A 9,829-nucleotide genomic window follows, 5' to 3' on the forward strand; every position below is an offset into this window, starting at 1 on the left:
AAACTTACATTCTATCAAAGGAGATCATGTTTCATAAATAAGTGTTATTAAGAAAGGTGAAATAGGAGACTATTTTTTTCTTTGAGAGGCCATCAGAGTTTATTGAGCAGAGGAATAATATGGACAGACATGCACATCATGATTATTCTGATGCACATCACATCAGAATAATCACCTTGGCAGCTTTGCAAAGAATGGATTAGAATGAGGTGAGACTGGAGGCAGGGAGACCAGTTAGGACGTTATTGCAATACTCTAGGTGGATGGTGACCATGTAGATAGAAAGAAAAGGATGGATTGAGATACTGTGGAAGTAGAAAGGTAAGATTCTTAGCAATTGATTAAATGTGTAGGGTAGGAAAGAGTGAGAAGCTGAGAAAGAGATTGAGCTTATAAATCTGGGTAACTGATTAGTGATGCTCTCATGGAAATAGGGCAGTTCAAAAGAGAGAGGTTTTGGAGATTGTGCAAGAAAATAATCAATTCTGTTTTCAATATGTGAAGGTTTGAATGCTTATCAGATATTCAATTCAAAATATATAGTAGGCAGTTTTCTGGAGTTCAGAAGGGAGACGGGGCTGGCTAGATAGATGTGGGAGTTGTTTGATCATTAAGCACATGAAACCTGAAGAAGTTGCTAAGTGATATATCTCACTAAACAGAGAGGATAGGTCTTGGAGTATACCAAAATTTGAAGCATGATGTACATGATGAGCCAGCAAAGAACACTGACAAGAAATCATCAGACTGGTATAGAAGTGAGAGAATAAGATAGCAAAACTTACAGAGGAGTGAATATTTAGGAGGAGAATGCGGACAACCTTGTCATATGCTACAAAGATTGGAAAGATTGGAGCAAGTGTATTGCAGAGGAGATGAAGACAAGGGCTTTTGAGATGTAGAGAAGGGGAGAAGTAACTCATCTTCAACAAATCCCAAACTGCAGTTGACCGAACTCTGTTCATAGCGATGTCTGAAGTAAGCTTCAGACAATTCTATTTTTCACTATTTTTCAAAGCCTGTCCAAGCTGATATTGTTTCCATGACAATATCTGTCCATTTCTTTTGCTGTCCCTTTTTCTTTTTCCTTTAATCTTTCTCAACCCAGTCTTTTCCAATGAGTCCTGTCTTTTCCATGTGGCCAAAGTATTTAAATATTTGACCTTCAATATTTGACCTCCCAATGAATAGCTTGAATTAATTTCAAGTACCCATTGATTTGATCTCCTTGCTGTCCAAAGGACTCTCCAAAGTCTTCTCTAGCATCAAAATTGTAAGTGTTGTTTCTACACGCTTAGCTTAAGTCCAGCTCTCCCAGCCTTGCTGTGGGGGTCCAGGTGAGATTAGATACATAATTTTGTAGTAGACTCAGTCTGCTAGCTTTGTATTTTATTTACTGCAGGTTCATTCAGCAACAAACAAGAGAAGTGGAGGCTTGACTGTCGGAGCACTGCAGGGCTTAGGGTTGGTGAGCTGTTCACAGCAATAGGAGAAAAGGGACAAAAGATTTGGAATTAATTGCTTTTTTTTTAGTTTTTTTTTTTTAATTTTTAATTTTGAAAAAAATTTCTTTACACTATTATCCCTTGCACTCACTTCTGTTCCGACTTTATTCCTCCCTCTCTCTACCCCCTCCCCTAGATGGCAAGCAGTCCTATACATGTTCAATATGTCACAGTATATCCTAGATACAATATATGTGTGCAGAACAGTTCTCTTGTTGCACAGGGAGAATTGGATTCAGAAGGTAAAAATAACCTGGGAAGAAAAACAAAAATGCAAACAGTTTACATTCATTTCCCAGTGTTCTTTCTTTGGGGTGTAGCTGCTTCTGTCCATCCTTGATCAGTTGAAACAGAGTTAGATCTTCTCTTTGTTGAAGAAATCCACTTCCATCAGAATACATCCTCATACAGTATCATTGTTGAGGCATATAATGATCTCCTGGTTCTGCTCATTTCACTCAGCATCAGATCGTGTAAGTCTCTGCAAGCCTCTCTGTATTCATCCTGCTGGTCTTTTCTTTTTTTTTTTTTTTTTCTTTTTTTTTCTTTTTTTTCTTTTTTTTTCTTTTTTTTTCTTTTTTTTTCTTTTTCTTTTTTTTTTTTTTTCTGCTGGTCATTTCTTACAGAAAAATAATATTCCATAACATTCATATACCACAATTTACCCAACCATTCTGCAATTGATGGGCATCCATTCATTTTCCAGCTTCTGGCCACTACAAACAGGGCTGCCACAACCATTTTGGCACATGCAGGTCCCTTTCCCTTCTTTAGTATCTCTTTGGGGTGTAAGTCCAGTAGTAACACTGCTGGATCAAAGGGTATGCACAGTTTGATAACTTTTGGGGCATAATTCCAGATTGCTCTCCAGAATGGTTGGATTTGTTCACAATTCCACCAACAATGCATCAGTGTCCCAGTTTTCCCGCATCCCCTCCAACATTCATCATTATTTTTTCCTGTCATCTTAGCCAATCTGACAGGTGTGTAATGGTATCTCAGAGTTGTCTTAATTTGCATTTCTCTGATTAATAATAAAAATAAAGCATATTTTCACATGGTTAGAAATAGTTTCAATTTCTTTGTCTGAGAATTGTCTGTTCATATCCTTTGACCATTTATCAATTGGAGAATGGCTTGATTTCTCATAAATTAGAGTCAATTCTCTATATATTTTGGAAATGAGGCCTTTATCAGAACCTTTAACTGTGAAAATGTTTTCCCAGTTTATTGCTTCCCTTCTAATCTTGTTTGCATCAGTTTTGTTTGTACAAAGGCTTTTAAATTTGATATAATCAAAATTTTCTATTTTGTGATCAATAATGGTCTCGAGTTCATCTTTTGTCACAAATTTCTTCTTCTTTCACAGGTCTGAGAGGTAAACTATCCTATGTTCCTCTAATTTATTTATAATCTCGTTCTTTATGCCTAGATCATGGACCCATTTTTGGTATACGGTGTTAAGTGTGGGTTCATGCCTAATTTCCAGTTATCCCAGCAGGTTTTGTCAAATAATGAATTCTTATCCCCAAAGTTAGGATCTTTGGGTTTGTCAAACACTAGGTTGCTATGGTTGACTATTCTGTCTTGTGAACCTAACCTGTTCCACTGATCAACTAATCTATTTCTTAGCCAATACCAAATGGTTTTGGTGACTGCTGCTTTATAATATAGTTTTAGATCAGGTACAGCTAGGCCACCTTCATTTGATTTTTTTTTTTATTAATTGATTTGGAATTAATTGCAACAAGCACAAGATAATAAATAAGCGAATGAAACCTTTATTAAGTGCTTATTTTGTGCAAAGCACTGTGCTAAGTGCTGGGATATAAATAGGAAAGTTGGATAGTCCCTCCCTCTCCCTCCCACCTCATTTTACAGGGAGAGATAACACGAGTCAAATAGAAATGTCCCATGGTCCTTAGGATGCAACAGCATAGCAGATAGGATTGCCCATTCTTTAATACCATTCCTTTAGCTCTCCTCTGGCAAATGTGACAAAGCAATAACAACAAAAATATTTATTTGGGGATTTCATTTATTTATTTTTTCTTTTTTGAAGTTCCACATAGTCTACTAGGATTGGTCATTTATTGCACAGAATTAATATGCAATTCTTAATCATGCTTTGTAGATTATTTGGGTGAAGGTTACCCTTTTCTACACCTGGGATGGGTCTCCTTTCTCCCACCTCCCAGTTGCTTCCAGGATTATTTCCCCAAGTTACTTCTGTTGAATCAGCTTCTCATTTCTATCCAAGTAAGGGCAAAATCAGAAGGAATTGGGACAAGCCATAGTGAGAAAATGTTGAAGGTGAAATAGATGAATTCAAATAATATTCAAATGTCTTTTTAAAAAAAGGTTATCTTTACTATGACTCCTCTCTCCCTCACAGAGTAAACTGAGTTGATACATACATACATACATATATACATATGTTTATATATTTATATGTATACACATACATACCCATAAAAATACACATGTATATATGTATTTTTATATATGTATTATTTATTTACTTAGAAAAATCATTTCCTGACTGCTTCTCAATGTTCAAACACATCAAAAGTTCATGTTTACACAGTGTACTTCAAAGAGCAGGGAACAGAAGAATCCATCTACTCTCCAGCAGCCACAATTAATCAACCCATCAGCCTTCTTGAGATGACTTCTTGACCACAGCCTCAAGTCATAATCTTGTGACAATAGGGAAACATGGGAAGAAATAGAAGAAATGAGTCAAAAACATTTCTGAATGACAATTCATCCAGTTACTGGAAGCAATAGCACTTTAGCATGGCTCCTTTAAAAGAATAAGGCCTTGGCTTTTAGAATATTGGCTAATGCCGGCCAATAGAGGCCTCTCAGCACTGGTACATTCAATGGCACCCCTTGTCTTTTCAGCTTCTGGCTGGAGTCACAGAATTCTTCCCTCCCTCTCCCCACCCCCACCCCCACTCCCATCCAACAACAATAACCAAATTAATAACATTGAATTGAAGACTGACAGAAACTCTTGTTTCTGAGCAGTGTAGTTGCTTGATTACTAGATTTACAGATTCCTGTCCTTTCTTGCTTATCTCTGGTTCCCACTATCTGAGGGAGCAGGCCCTGCAGTCAAGGAACAGTTTCTCCTTTTAAAAGAGGTAATCCAGCCAAGTGGGCCAAGGTCTAAAATGTTTTTTAAAATGATATTTACAACTTATCATTGAAATATTAACCATGATTTTTCTGGTCATCTAGGGAAACTCATTCTTTTGCTTCTTCTTCTTCTTCTTCTTTTTTTTTTTTTTTTTTTGCCCTGATTACTCATCATACATTTTAAATTTTCTAGAAGTTTATGTTGTTATATTTGTTCAGAGGGAGCAAGGGTAATTTCAAGGCAGGGTCTGTGTGATGTCATATGTGAATTTCTTTTGAAATATTATTATTTTATTTATTTAATATTAATTAATTAATTAAAATATTATTTAACATTATTTTAAATGTTAAAATATTATCATGAATCAATCAAAATCTCACATTATGGCAAATTCATTAGTCCAATGTTCAGCTTTTGCTGTGACTTCTATAAGATTTTCCCTATAATTAGACTGACAAAGAAAAAAATAATTAGAACAAGAAGCTGGGATGCTAAGCTCTTCCTCCACCATAGCAGTTGCAGCAGAGTTCAGGTTGTTGCTTTACCGTATTTTCCTTATTTGTAACCCATTGTTTTCTTTAATCTATTTGGTTTTCCCCATAACCTCAGAATACTAGTTGTTGGTAGTCTTTTATGGTTTTTCCATTACTTTGTTAGCTTCAGTATCATCCAAAAATGATCTGGAGATTTAGATCCAACAAATGACTGTCTTTGTTATTGTAGAAGTGGTTATATTTCTACACTATGTGCTTGTTATTATTCTCTGCCAGCAAATCAAAGACACATGTGGTGTTCTTGTTCATAATATAAGATGGTTCTCTGTGGGAGCAGCCTTAGTTTCAGCTCAGAGTAATAATCACTCCAAATGCAGCCAGCTGATAAAATGCAGACATTTATTTTCTCCAAGAGCTCTTGCAGCTTGTCCTTTGCCTCTGTTCTCTTTAGCCTCCAGCCAGCACAAAGGTGGAATATAGAATGAATCTGACTCCACCTCCGAGAGTGGGCTTGTGGACTTCCTCCCAGAGTGCTCTGTGTCTGGCTCTGAGAACTTGTTTATATGCTGTACACTGCGTACACACCAATTATTATATCACTGGGAAACCATTATTTGTTGTAGGATCAAATCGATTCTAAACTAGAATTGAAACATTATCTCCTCAATTCCACTTAGCACCTTGTTTCAAGTTCTGGCCCATAACATCTCCTTGTAGGATCAGATCAATCATACCGAATCATGCTAAATTAGATAATTATTGTCTCTATCAATTCTAATGACTACACTTTGTAAGGATTCCAACAGACACACCCAACTTTTGAATCCATAAGATAGCCCAGTTTTTCCTCCCTCCACACTGCTCTCATATTTGAGATACTGGTTGGAGCAAACAGATTAAACCACAAACTTGTATTTATTTTTCTCAATAGGATCATAAGCAGGATTTGATGGCTTCACATTAAAACATAAATTTCATTCAGAATGGCTGCCAAGCTTCTGGTTGGTGGTAAAATATTGGTGAAAGCTCCTTTAAATCTGAACTCATTCTGCAGTTCTGAGTTCAAGAGCTGGTCCACTTTCACCATATTGCTTGGATTCTTCAATGTCATTTCCACAGATAAAATCCTATCAATTTCTGATATTGAACCAATCTCTGGTGGCAGGAACTTTTTTCCCCTGGGACTTCAGGGCTGTGGCTCTAGAACCTAAAGTAGCAGGTGCCAGGTTTTGTCTACACAAGCTTGCTTCTGAGGATGATGATGGCTGAGGGCACCCGGATGGAAGCATCATTATTGGGTTCAGGGTTCTGGGCTGAGGGCAAGATGGTCCAGTTGCTGTGATGATTTGACTTACCCGGCACATGCTACCTCTGGTTATTCCTTCAGGATGTCTTGCTGTCTCAGCTAGGCTGGCTTGCCTGTTTTGCATGTGTGCTAATTAGTTGACAATTGGTAGGAGTGGCTGGGCTCTTCTCCGTAGGGGTTTTGTCCCTGGATGGTGGACATGAGAGCTAGACCGGTGGCCTAGAGCTCACTGCCACTCCAGAGTCCCTGTGTATACCTGTCCATTGATGGTAAGTTAACAGTGTTACTGGTGGTAATAAAGAAGATGGATCCCATCTTTGCAATGATCTCTCTCCCTCAATAACAGCTGCAGGAGCTGGGCTGGAAACAGAGGTGGCAGGTTTGAGAGGCTCTTGGGCTATCTTCATCAGGATCTGAGGAGAGCATGGTTGAGGTAATAGTGGTTCTACTTGTCTACTTGCACCCCTTGGGTACTTTGCTGCTTATAACATTGATAATTAAATAATTGGTTCTACTTGTCTTGCATGGACCCTTTGGGTACCTTGTTGCTTATTACGTTGATAATTAAATAATTGACATGTAAACAGCATTTTATAGTTTGCAAAATATTTGCATAGTTTTCTGAATTTTGATTTATACAACAAACCTGGGTTCGAGATAAATTAAATTAAGTCAAAACCAAAATTGTGATGTGTTTATTACATATCAACTACCATGATAAGCCCCAGGATTAAAAAAAAAAGGGACAAAAAGAATCTAGCCTTCAAGGAGCTCACATTCTACTGGGGGAAACAACAATACAGGCAGCAATATGTTAAGGGAAACTGAGGAAGGCTTCTCAAAGAAGGTGGGATTTCTATTGAGATTTGGAGAAAGCCAGGGAGGCTAGGAGGTAGAAATTACAATGGAGAACACTCCAGATATAGGGAACAGCTGGGAAAAATGCCCACAAATGTCTCATTCAAGAAACAAGGAGACCATTGTCAAGTTAGAAGTTAAATGTAAGAAGGCTGGAAAAGTGGGGAAGGGGTTAAGTTCAGGAGGGTTTTGAATGCTAAATAAGAGATTTCAGTTTTGGTCCTGAAGGTGATAGGAAACTACTGGAGTTTATTGAATAGGGGAATGACAGGGTCAGACTTGTGGTAGGAAGAACATTTTGGCAGTTGAGAGTGGGATGGATTGGAATGGGGAGAGACTTGAGGCAGGAAGACTCCCCAGCATGTTCTTGCAGTCATTAAGGAGCAAGCCAGGGGAGGACTTGAAACTCCAGGCAGTGGAGAGTCAGTGTCAGAGAAGAAAAGGTGTATACAAGAGATGTTATGAAGGTAGAATCCACAGGGGTTGGTCATTGATTATATATGGCAGGTAAAAGACAGTGAGAAGTCTAGGATAACACCCAATTCAAGAGCCTGGTTGACTTCAAAGTGATTCCCCTTGACAATAATAGGGAAGTTCAGGAGAGAAGCGGATTTGGGGACTAAGAATAAAAAGTCCAATTTTTGACATGTTGAGTTTAAGATGCCTATAGGACATCCAGTTTCAGCTCATCAACAGGCAGCAGGAGATAGGTATTTATCCCCAATTTATAGATGAGGAACCCAAACTTAGATAGATTAAGGTACTTTACCAAGGTCATCTAGCTAATTCAAACCACCTCTCACCTTAAGAATATACACAAGAGAGCCCAACTCTGATGGAGTCTGCTCTACAAAGGCATAAATAACCTTAACTGATAACAATAATAGTTATCATGTATGCAGTGCTTTAAATGCATTATTTCATTTAATCCTTAAAATTATGCTTTGAGGGTCATATAGAAATAATACAGGTAATATAGAAAATAATATACGAAAAATAGAAAACTTCAAGTAAAATTATATATTTGGGCTTGTTCCACTTTGAAGTTCAGTTCGTTTGTCTTGGTTTCTGATTGATAGCTAGATTAGTATCATGTTCTCCAGGGGTCCTCAAACTTTTTAAATAGGGGGCCGGTTCATTGCTCCTCAGACTGTTGGAGGCCGGACTATAGTAAAAACAAAAACTTTGTTTTGTGGGCCTTTAAATAAAGAAACTTCATAGCTCTGGGTGAGGGGGATAAACATCTTCAGCTGCCGCATCTGGCCCGTGGGCCGTAGTTTGAAGACCCCTAAGACTGATATGAGAAGAGAAGGAAATAGGTAGATAAGGTGGGGATAAATAAATTATCTGGGTAGATGGATTGATGTGTGGATGGGCAGATGTCTGCCTAGAAGTAGCTAGGTAGCATTGTGAAGAGAGAGCTGAGCTTGGAATCAGGAAGACCTGAGTTCAAAAGAAGCCTCAGATACTTACAAGCTGTGTGGGCAAGTCATTTAACCTCTATCTTCCTCAATTTGCTCAGATAGAATGGGGATAATAATAGTGCTTTCTCCCAGGGTTATCCCAGGTTATATATTTGGGCTTGTTCCACTTTGAAGTTCAGGTCGTTCTTGACCTGGATAAAATAAAGTAATATTTGTAAAGCACTTAGCACAGTTCCTGGCACATAGAGGGTTCCTAATAAATTCTTGTTTTCTTCTTCCTTAAGTGATCGCTCTGTGGCAGCTGGGAGCACAAATATAATTTAGAAAGTCTGTCAATGAATTTACATTTTGGTGGGTGCTGCAAGGGTTTGACAGGATGCAGAAAGTAAAATGATATGGAGATTGAAGTGGTGTGAGTGTGTGTGTGTGTGTAAGGGTTGACTTATTAGAACCAAGCATCCTGGGGGCAGAGGGCAAAGTCAGGATTGGGGGGAGAGGAGGAGGATGTTCAGATTGCAGGAAACATGGGTGTGTAGATAGCTGGGAAGTGGTATGAAGACCTGATTCTGGGCAAGATGAGACAGACCAGTATGCTAGGTGAAGAGAGAGCTTTGAATAATGAATGAAAACAAATGAAAGAAAGCTTTTGAATACATAGAAAAAGCAATTATTATACACTTATTCTAGGCAAGCATTGTACTAATTTCTGGGGATGTGAACAACAAAAACCAAAGCCAGTGTCTGCCTTCAAAGTGTCTCCATATTAAGGGGAGTGTGGAGGGGCGCTTCGGTCTGGAAAATTAGAGTGGTGCTAAGTGAGGTCACAGAGTAGAGTGAAATACATCATCCTAGAACTTTGTTCAGTTGGTTTCATCATGTCCAACTCTTCATGACCCCATTTGGGGTTTTCTTGGCAGAATGGTTTGCTTTTTTTTCCCCTTCCAACTCATTTGACAGATGAGTAAACTGAGGCAAACAGGATTAAGTGACTTGCCCAGGGTCATACAGCTAGTAAGAGTCTGAACTTAGATTTGAACTCAGGAAAACGAGTTTTCCTGACTCCAGGACCAGAGCTCTATCCATTGTACCACTCGACT

This window comes from Sarcophilus harrisii, chromosome 6, assembly GCF_902635505.1.
Source record: "Sarcophilus harrisii chromosome 6, mSarHar1.11, whole genome shotgun sequence".
NCBI classification, from domain to species: Eukaryota; Metazoa; Chordata; class Mammalia; order Dasyuromorphia; family Dasyuridae; genus Sarcophilus; species Sarcophilus harrisii.